The 8218-nt window shown below is 38.5% G+C and overlaps 1 long non-coding RNA gene across 1 annotated transcript; it reads right to left on the minus strand.

The window, feature by feature from the left end:
* Positions 1-3651: 3651 nt before the first annotated feature.
* LOC140539326 (uncharacterized) lies at positions 3652-6045 on the minus strand. The gene is made up of 3 exons (XR_011977823.1): positions 6001-6045; positions 5861-5910; positions 3652-4889 (listed from the first exon to the last, which is right to left on the minus strand). It is a non-coding gene; the product is annotated as an uncharacterized lncRNA (long non-coding RNA).
* Positions 6046-8218: the final 2173 nt, after the last annotated feature.

Consider the following 8218-nt stretch of genomic DNA (forward strand, 5'->3'; position numbering starts at 1 on the left):
ATGAAGAGACCACTTAATGTTTTTTTTTCTTAAGTCTATATATATATATATATATATATATATATATATATATATGTCAAATCTGTAAATCACCATCACTCATAATAAAGTAAACCTTTGCCAGAAGAGCAAACGCTAAAAAAAAGGATCTGCAGTTTCAATGCGTACAATAGACTGCTATAACAAATAAAGCCTGTTTGCCTTAAACACGGGATGGGCCGAGTGTAAATTCTTCATCTTAAATTCTGAAGGTCCTTTCCTGGTTTGATTGTTTGATTACAATCTGGCAGAGGCATGAACCAGCCTGTGAAATGTCCTAGGATTATCTATCCTTTGTGTGGGAACAAATGTGCCCCTATTGTACCAGAGCGCACAGCTATGCTTAGGCTCCACCTGAAGTCTAAGGCACCCTTGTTTGTCGCTGGCAGTTAGGTAGCGTTGTCCGCTGCCTGCCGTATCCAGCCGTCTTGATTTTCACTGCCTCCAGTCAGAAGCAAAAGTGACAAAGACGATTCCTCTGAATACTGAGGTGTCCACTCCAAACCTGAGCCGTCCGGCCTCCCCTGGCCTGTTTTCCTTTGTGCTGACCTGTCCAGAGGCTGCTTTTAAAAGTGGAAAGTGGTTGCGTTGATTATAGTAAGTGTAATTATTCATGTAACTATAAATAAATGATTTATTAACATATTAATTCAGACTCCATATATAGTCAATACGATACTGTGAGGCCAGTAAAGTGACGTAGGGTGGAGTTTGTAGACCACGGCTGTAGGCCAATTTTCCCCTTTTCTCACAATTAATTTCACCCACTGGTTCGTTTGTACCTCCCTCTAGCACTAGCAACGCTCCCGACACTAGGAGGGTAAAGACTGCCCCCAGTGTGGCATAGCCAGGCATCCGACGCACTTGGAGGAAAGAGCCAGGTCCGCAGCTCCAGACGCCTGTCCCGGCCAACACCCGGAGAGGGCACGGGCAATTGTGCCCTCTCAGACTCCGGCTGCCGATGGCAAAAGGGAGTGGCTTGGGATTCGACCTCCAACCCCCGGGCCATAGTGGCAGCACATTAGGCTGCTGAAAGGTGAGGGGTTTCCATGGTTATGCTGTGTGTTGTACCTGCACTATGGTTCTATATGGTGTACACATGTTTGTTATGCCCATAGGTGCCATGTGGGCTCAATTGTGGACTCATGTTGTTGCCCTAGCATGCGTCAGTGAACCAGTTTTCATGGTCCTAAATGACTACATATGTCTACATATTCACCAATCTGCCATAACATTAACACCACTGACTGACACTGAAGTGAAGAACATTAATGATCTGGATCCAGTGGCTCCATCTGTCAAGAGGGTGGATATGTTAGGCAGTAAGTGAACAGTCAGTTCTTGAAGGTGATGAAGGTGTTGAAGCAGGAAAGAGTAAGCCTAAGGCTGGGTCAGAGCATCTCCAGAATGGCAATAAGGTCGTAGAAGGGGTGTTCCTGGTATGCAGTGGTCAGTACCTACCAGAACTGATGAAACAGCAACATAGGTAATGGGCGCCCAGGCCTCACTGACACTAATGGAGGCCCCACCTCACAACTTATAGGACTTAAAGGATCTGCTGCTAACATTAGCCTTAGAGGCTAATGGTAATATTTTACCAGGCTCTGCAAAGAGAGTGACCTAGAGGAGGACGTTGGGGATAAACTTGGTAAGATGATTAATTTGTGTTAAAGTGTATATAGATACATACAGCTCTGTTAAAAATGTAGAGCCCATCCTACATGATCAGTTTCTCTGGTTTTAGTATTTATAGGCAGTGTGTTTAAGGTAAATTAACATTTACGTTGTATTTCATAAACCATGGACAACATTTCCTCTAAATTCTAAATAAAAATATTTACTATTTAGAGCATTTATTAATTTGCAGAAATGACAACTGCTTAAAAAACAGCTGCTCAAATAATGCAGAGAAATTATTATTATAATAATTATAATAAAAGAAGTTATTATTCAGATTTAATCACAGTGCTAATATCTGAACTTTGAGAGCATTCAGAAATCACTATGGTGAAATAATAACCTCGACGGCCAATCACAGCTCTCATCTTGGCCGGCTCTCCACTAGTCTTTCACATTGCTGTTGAGACTTTATGCCATTCATAGTCTGCAGATTCAGCTAACTCAGCTTTGTTTGATGAAATGCCTGGAATAAAATGCCTAGTAATATATATATATATATATATATAAAATAAAAAATAAAGAAATAAAGTAATTAAATTAAATAAATATGTAATTTAAATCTATTAAATATATTTTAAAAAAAACCTGCACTGCACATTTATTTTGGTGTTTTGTGTAAATGTATTGTATATATTGTTATTTTTATTCTAATATATTTGATATTATCTCTGTACATATATTTCTATATACGCCGATTTTTTTATTTGACGAAATTCTACCTCATATTCTTTCCAGTAGACAGTTATCGAAGCATTTCACTGCTAGCTGATCTGTGTATTACTACGTATGTGACAAATACAACTTTGAACTAAATAACTGGACAGGGGTGTCCAGACTTTTGTGCTTAACAGTCTAATTGCACCAAATACAATCACTGTAGGCTGCTGTACATGATAGTGTTAATAACTACACAGACATCCGGGGTCAACACCTCCGCTTTGTGGTGCACTTTAATGATCATTACTGTAAACACAAATCCAGAGCCATTACACAGACTTCATTCATTTGTATCACTGCACTGCCGACAGCAGGGCTCGCATATACGTAGCCATTGCAGAATTTCAGCAAGGGACATCCTCCTGTATCCATTACCACATTACAACACAAGGATAAATATTTCTATTATATATTTCTATCATATATATATATTGTGACTTTGAATCAGTGCATGAAGGTCTATCTTCTAACACAAGGCACGTAGTAAAGGCAAACCTGAGGCACAGTAAGATTCATAGAAGGCCCGAATGGCCTCCAACTCAGTAACCATGAGTAACTTATTGCCATTACTGAGTCAGTAAAGTGCTGCAGCATCATTAAAGCTTTCAAGTAGTGCTGGGTGATGTTTGATCTACACCGGTGGTCTCCAGCCCAAAATGCAGCATCACTGATTCAGCCAACCAAGAACTTCAGAAGGCAGTAATCAGATGGAGGAGATGGGCTGGATTAAGGTTCATTCCAAATATCTGTGGGAAGGCAGCTCCCCAGGACTGAAGACCACTGGTCTATACCCTGTTTTTTTTTTTTTCTTCAACATTAGTGATATATTTTTGGTGATGTTACAATACATATTATATGCACAATGAGCTCGCCGCACAAAAAATGGACCACATGCATCATTGCTTTTCAGATAGTTGGGCTATGCATCCTCCTGCCTGAATGGGCCTCTATCATATCACTGAATTTCCCTGGATATTTTAAATAAATGGGTTTTTAAGACTCTCAAGTCTTTCATTTACCTTCTGAGAACGTCCATATTGCTGCAGCCGGCCAGACTATAATGTCCGTTAATGGCGCCTTGAGGACACCAGATGGCGCTCTGAACGCTGTGGTTAAAACAAAGACTCGGGACTGGATTAGGATTAAAATAGCCCATACCCAATCCTTTAAAACATGCCTGGATCGGCCTCGATTGGGACGTCCCTAGATGACATGGTAATTTAGGGAGTGTTTATACACATTTATGTTCCTTTAAGAGACTCTGTACTGTTTTAGGATTAAAATAGCCCATACCCAATCCTTTAAAACATGCCATACACATTTATGTCCCTTTAAGAGGGACTGTTTTAGGAGTCTCAGGACTGTTTTAGTGCTCAGCCCTTTTGTCTGGCCTTGTACACGTCCATTGTTAATCCACAGTTCAACAGATGTGGACTTCTACACCCTACAGCATAGCCCTATTATTCTTTACAGTGGTGTGCCAGGTGGAGCAGTGGGCTAAACTGGACAGGAACTCTCTCAGGAGACTGAGGTATCCTTGAGACAGCATAGGTGCTCTTTTTCTTAACTCCAGGGGAAGCATAACCAAGGATTATAAAAAAAGAGGAACGGTGCATTTAATATTTTTGTCCCAGGAGCTTATAGCGCTCAGCTAACTGTGTGTCAATTACCTGACCCTTCAGACTGATCTGAGCAGCTCGAAATATATCCAAATTAAATAAACAGGGAGTTTACTTTCTGGAAATGTGCTTTCAGTGTGCCATCTGCCTGGTTAACGTTCACAGCACTGTGGAAGAATCCATCTGGTGTCATTTTAACAGAAGAAGATGTACATTAACAGCCAAAAAGGGCTATATCAGCAGTGAAAGACATGCCCTAAGCAGCACTCAGGAACACTACCTTAAATATCACTCGATATTATGATTATTTTTGATAAATAATATATTGCGATATCGAACTTCATCACTATTGTCCACTATTTTCAAGCAGCCACACCTTGATCCTTCATTCCGTGTCTGCTTTTATCATAATTCAGCCTAAGAGCGCCTCTCTACATTCTATAAAGTGAGCAATATGTCATTTACTCCTATTGCCAGTGTCTTCAGCGCACCTCATCCGTCTCCAAACGTGGGCAGGCCTGAGTAATCTCCGTCCTCACGGCACAGGTGCCAGACCATAATGCACTGGTAGTTCCAGAGCAGAAGAAGCCCCATGATAACCAGCGCCAGGGCGACGAGGAGAGCCACGGCGAGCCGCCTCCTGGTCGCGAAGCTGAAGTGGTCACGGTTGTGCGCTAGATTCGCACCATCTCTGCTAATGGGCCGGGGCCCACAGCAAAGCGCCAGCCACCTCTTCAGCCAGTAGTCCTGGGGAGCTGGAGCGTCTGACTGCAGCCATGGCTCGTTTTCTGCCATCCTCCCAGCCCAGGAACACCCTGTTCTCTATAACACAACCTGAACACACACACCCCAGAGCAGCCATGATTCAACGACATCGCTGTGACAGCGGCCAATCATTTAACACATCTCCAGTGGTGTCACCTCGTCTGCAGCAGAAGGGATTAGGTGCTGTGTATATATGGATGAGGTTGTCAATCATAAATAGTTTACATTAACTTATTCTGCAACAGACTAGCTGTACGTTGTTAACTATATATACACACAATATACTATATATATATATATATATATATATATATATATATATATATATATATATATATATATACCTTTACTGCAAAGTGACAACTACTATATATATTAATATGCAGACTAGCTGGACGTTGTTAACTATATATACACAATATACTATATATATACCTTTACTGCAAAGTGACAACTACTATATATATTAATATGCAGACTAGCTGGACGTTGTTAACTAAGAGAAGAAAAAAAATTATAAATATATAAATTATATATATATATATATATAAATTATGTTTACATGAATAAATATACTACATATAAACTATATATATATATATATATATATATATATATATATATATATATATATATATAACTAAATAAACTATATATATAGTTCAGTGTTTATTAAGCACTGATCATATTCTTGATATGCCTAAAAAAGCACAGTGTGTATCACAATAACAACACTCATCACGATACGATAAAGTATCGTTACACTGCCCAGCTCTATTTTGCAGACACTAATTGCAAGCTTTTCAGTATTGATTAAGATATCTTAAACTGTGTGGACTGGTTCACCAGGTCCCACCTCCCTGTTCACTGTTTATGACCTCTATTCACAGAGCACAGATACTAACCTGGATGATAAACCACTAGAAAGATCCTGAAGTAGTTTTTAATGTCAATGTATTATTAATAATAATAAAGGGACATAAATAAAAGTAGAGAAATTATGGGACATAATATCATCAAAAAGCACATAATCAACCTACCTACAGGCAGCTCGGTCTCCCTGTCTACTCCCTCATTTTCATTTAGAGCCCTAAATAAACAGTAAAGGGTTCAGATTAAACAGAGAAACGATCACAAACGCAGACAGACTCATTTCTAATGGCGGAGTGAGCTCCCCTACCTCTCCTCCGCAGCTCGGCTCTGGGCGCTGTGAGCGACCGCTGTCTGGAACCACGCTGTTTATTTATTTCCCTGTCCATATTCCGGCATGTCCCGCCTTCCTAGGCAGGGATTGGCTACCAGAATCCCGCATCTGCGCTAGGATTGGCTACTACGTGAAACTGATCCCTGTGAGACTGCACAACTAGCCAATCCCGTCGCTCCTGCGCTGCCATGGAGACACATAAATACGCCACACCCCTCCAACGCTGAAGCAAAATAAAAGCACTGTGCCCAGCCCGGAGAGCGCGGCACGTAGTCCTTCCTGCCTGTAATTATTATAATTATTATAATTACTGTTATTATTATTATGTTGTTCTCAGCCTAGATCAGATCACCAGATTGCCCAGTGTGTCTACGACCATAAATAACATTTAAAATATTAGCTATGTTAGACCTTCACCGAGGGAAAACGCCACCTGTTGTGCCACAGTGTTGATTTTTTTAATTTAATGACTCAGTGATTTAATAAAGGTCAGAAAGGCAATATATTGTGTGTGAGAGAGAGTTAAAATAATTATACTATTTTACATTCAGTTCGATTTCAAGGAGAGTAATATTAAACTATTATTTCAAAATAAAAGTCCCACAGTATCAGTAACATAAATTAACATATATAATTAAAATATATATTTAACTTTCACATTGACAGTAACCATTAACCTAGCTAAATCATGGCAACTGCACATATGAGCACACAGCAGTGTTTTATTGTTATACACATTGCCCTTAAATTTGATGCAATGATAGAGTGATTCTATAATTAGGGGAACAATAATGTTCCTGGGTTATAAATTCATATGGCTTAATAAAGTGTGCGCCAAAACTCATATGATAATTAAAAAAAAAACAATTATAATATATATATATATATATATATATATATATATATATATATATATATTTATATTATATTTAACATATGTATATATATATTACATCTTAAAATAATTGTATATATGTAATAAATGTAATTAAGTATGAGTATATAATTACAATAATACTGTAATATCATGCAGCTCTCATAATTATATTATAATCACTATATATATATATATATATATATATATATATATATATATATATATAAATGGATACATGTTTTTCATTGGACAGCAGCGATATATATATATATATATTAAAAAACAACCCAAAACAACCCAAAATGATAAAATGATACAATGTGTCAATCAATTCATTTAAAAAGCAACATTAACTTTAACTTTAACTTTTTACTAATTTTACCACAACAGCCACTCTGGAGCTCTAGAGAACACAGAAAAACAGGAAAGAGTGACTATAAAAGCTCAGTCTCGTCCATCTTTAAGTCTTTACTTTAAAGCAGGCGATGTTTTGATTTAATTAGGACACAAATATATTTTATTTTTCCGAAAATTAACGATGAAAAGGGATTTTTTGAGGAATTTGAAGAGAAGACTCCCCCAAATTCAATGAAAGCACACATTCACGGCTCTGTGGTCTGCAATTGACATGAGCACATCTTTTTTATTGGCACAAAGAAATCTGATTTGCATGGTTACCTCAATACAAACAACAAAAACATTTTGTTTGCATTATTTGGCTTGAAAAATGAACTCAAAGTAAACATCAACGTATCGATCACTTAATAAATAAATCTTACTCTACAGGTGCTTGCGCATGATTACTCAGAGATTATGGCTTGCGTGTGTAGTGAGTAGTAGTGAGTCAATAGGCTATTATTTACATCATTTACAGAACGACAGTGTCAGACTGCCAGTAAACTGCATACGCCCTTATCATGAGTTCATTAGTAAGCGTCCACCGATACTCCCTAGCCTATACACTGCATTAGCCCTGAAAACAAAGTCCTAAATAGTGCTGATATGCAACTGATGACTCTTAAAAACCAAAGAAAAGCACTTAAAAACATGCATGCACTCGTCAGTCTGATCGGATGGGCGTTTTTAAAAAACGACATACCCATCAGGTTAAGTCCTTTAAAATCTGAACTGTCAATGCAGTCATGACATGCTATGACCAGCAATGACAGTATCTTACGGATAACGACAAGGGTTTCAATCCTCATTTGGCCAGTTGCAACTGCATGAGCTATGTGCACATAGCTGAGAATTGCGAATTCCTAGACGTTCACCTTCAGGAAATGCTTGTTTACAGTCCACCGTTCTGCTGCTGTGCAG

Source organism: Salminus brasiliensis, chromosome 18 (genome assembly GCF_030463535.1).
Source record: "Salminus brasiliensis chromosome 18, fSalBra1.hap2, whole genome shotgun sequence".
Taxonomy (NCBI): Eukaryota; Metazoa; Chordata; class Actinopteri; order Characiformes; family Bryconidae; genus Salminus; species Salminus brasiliensis.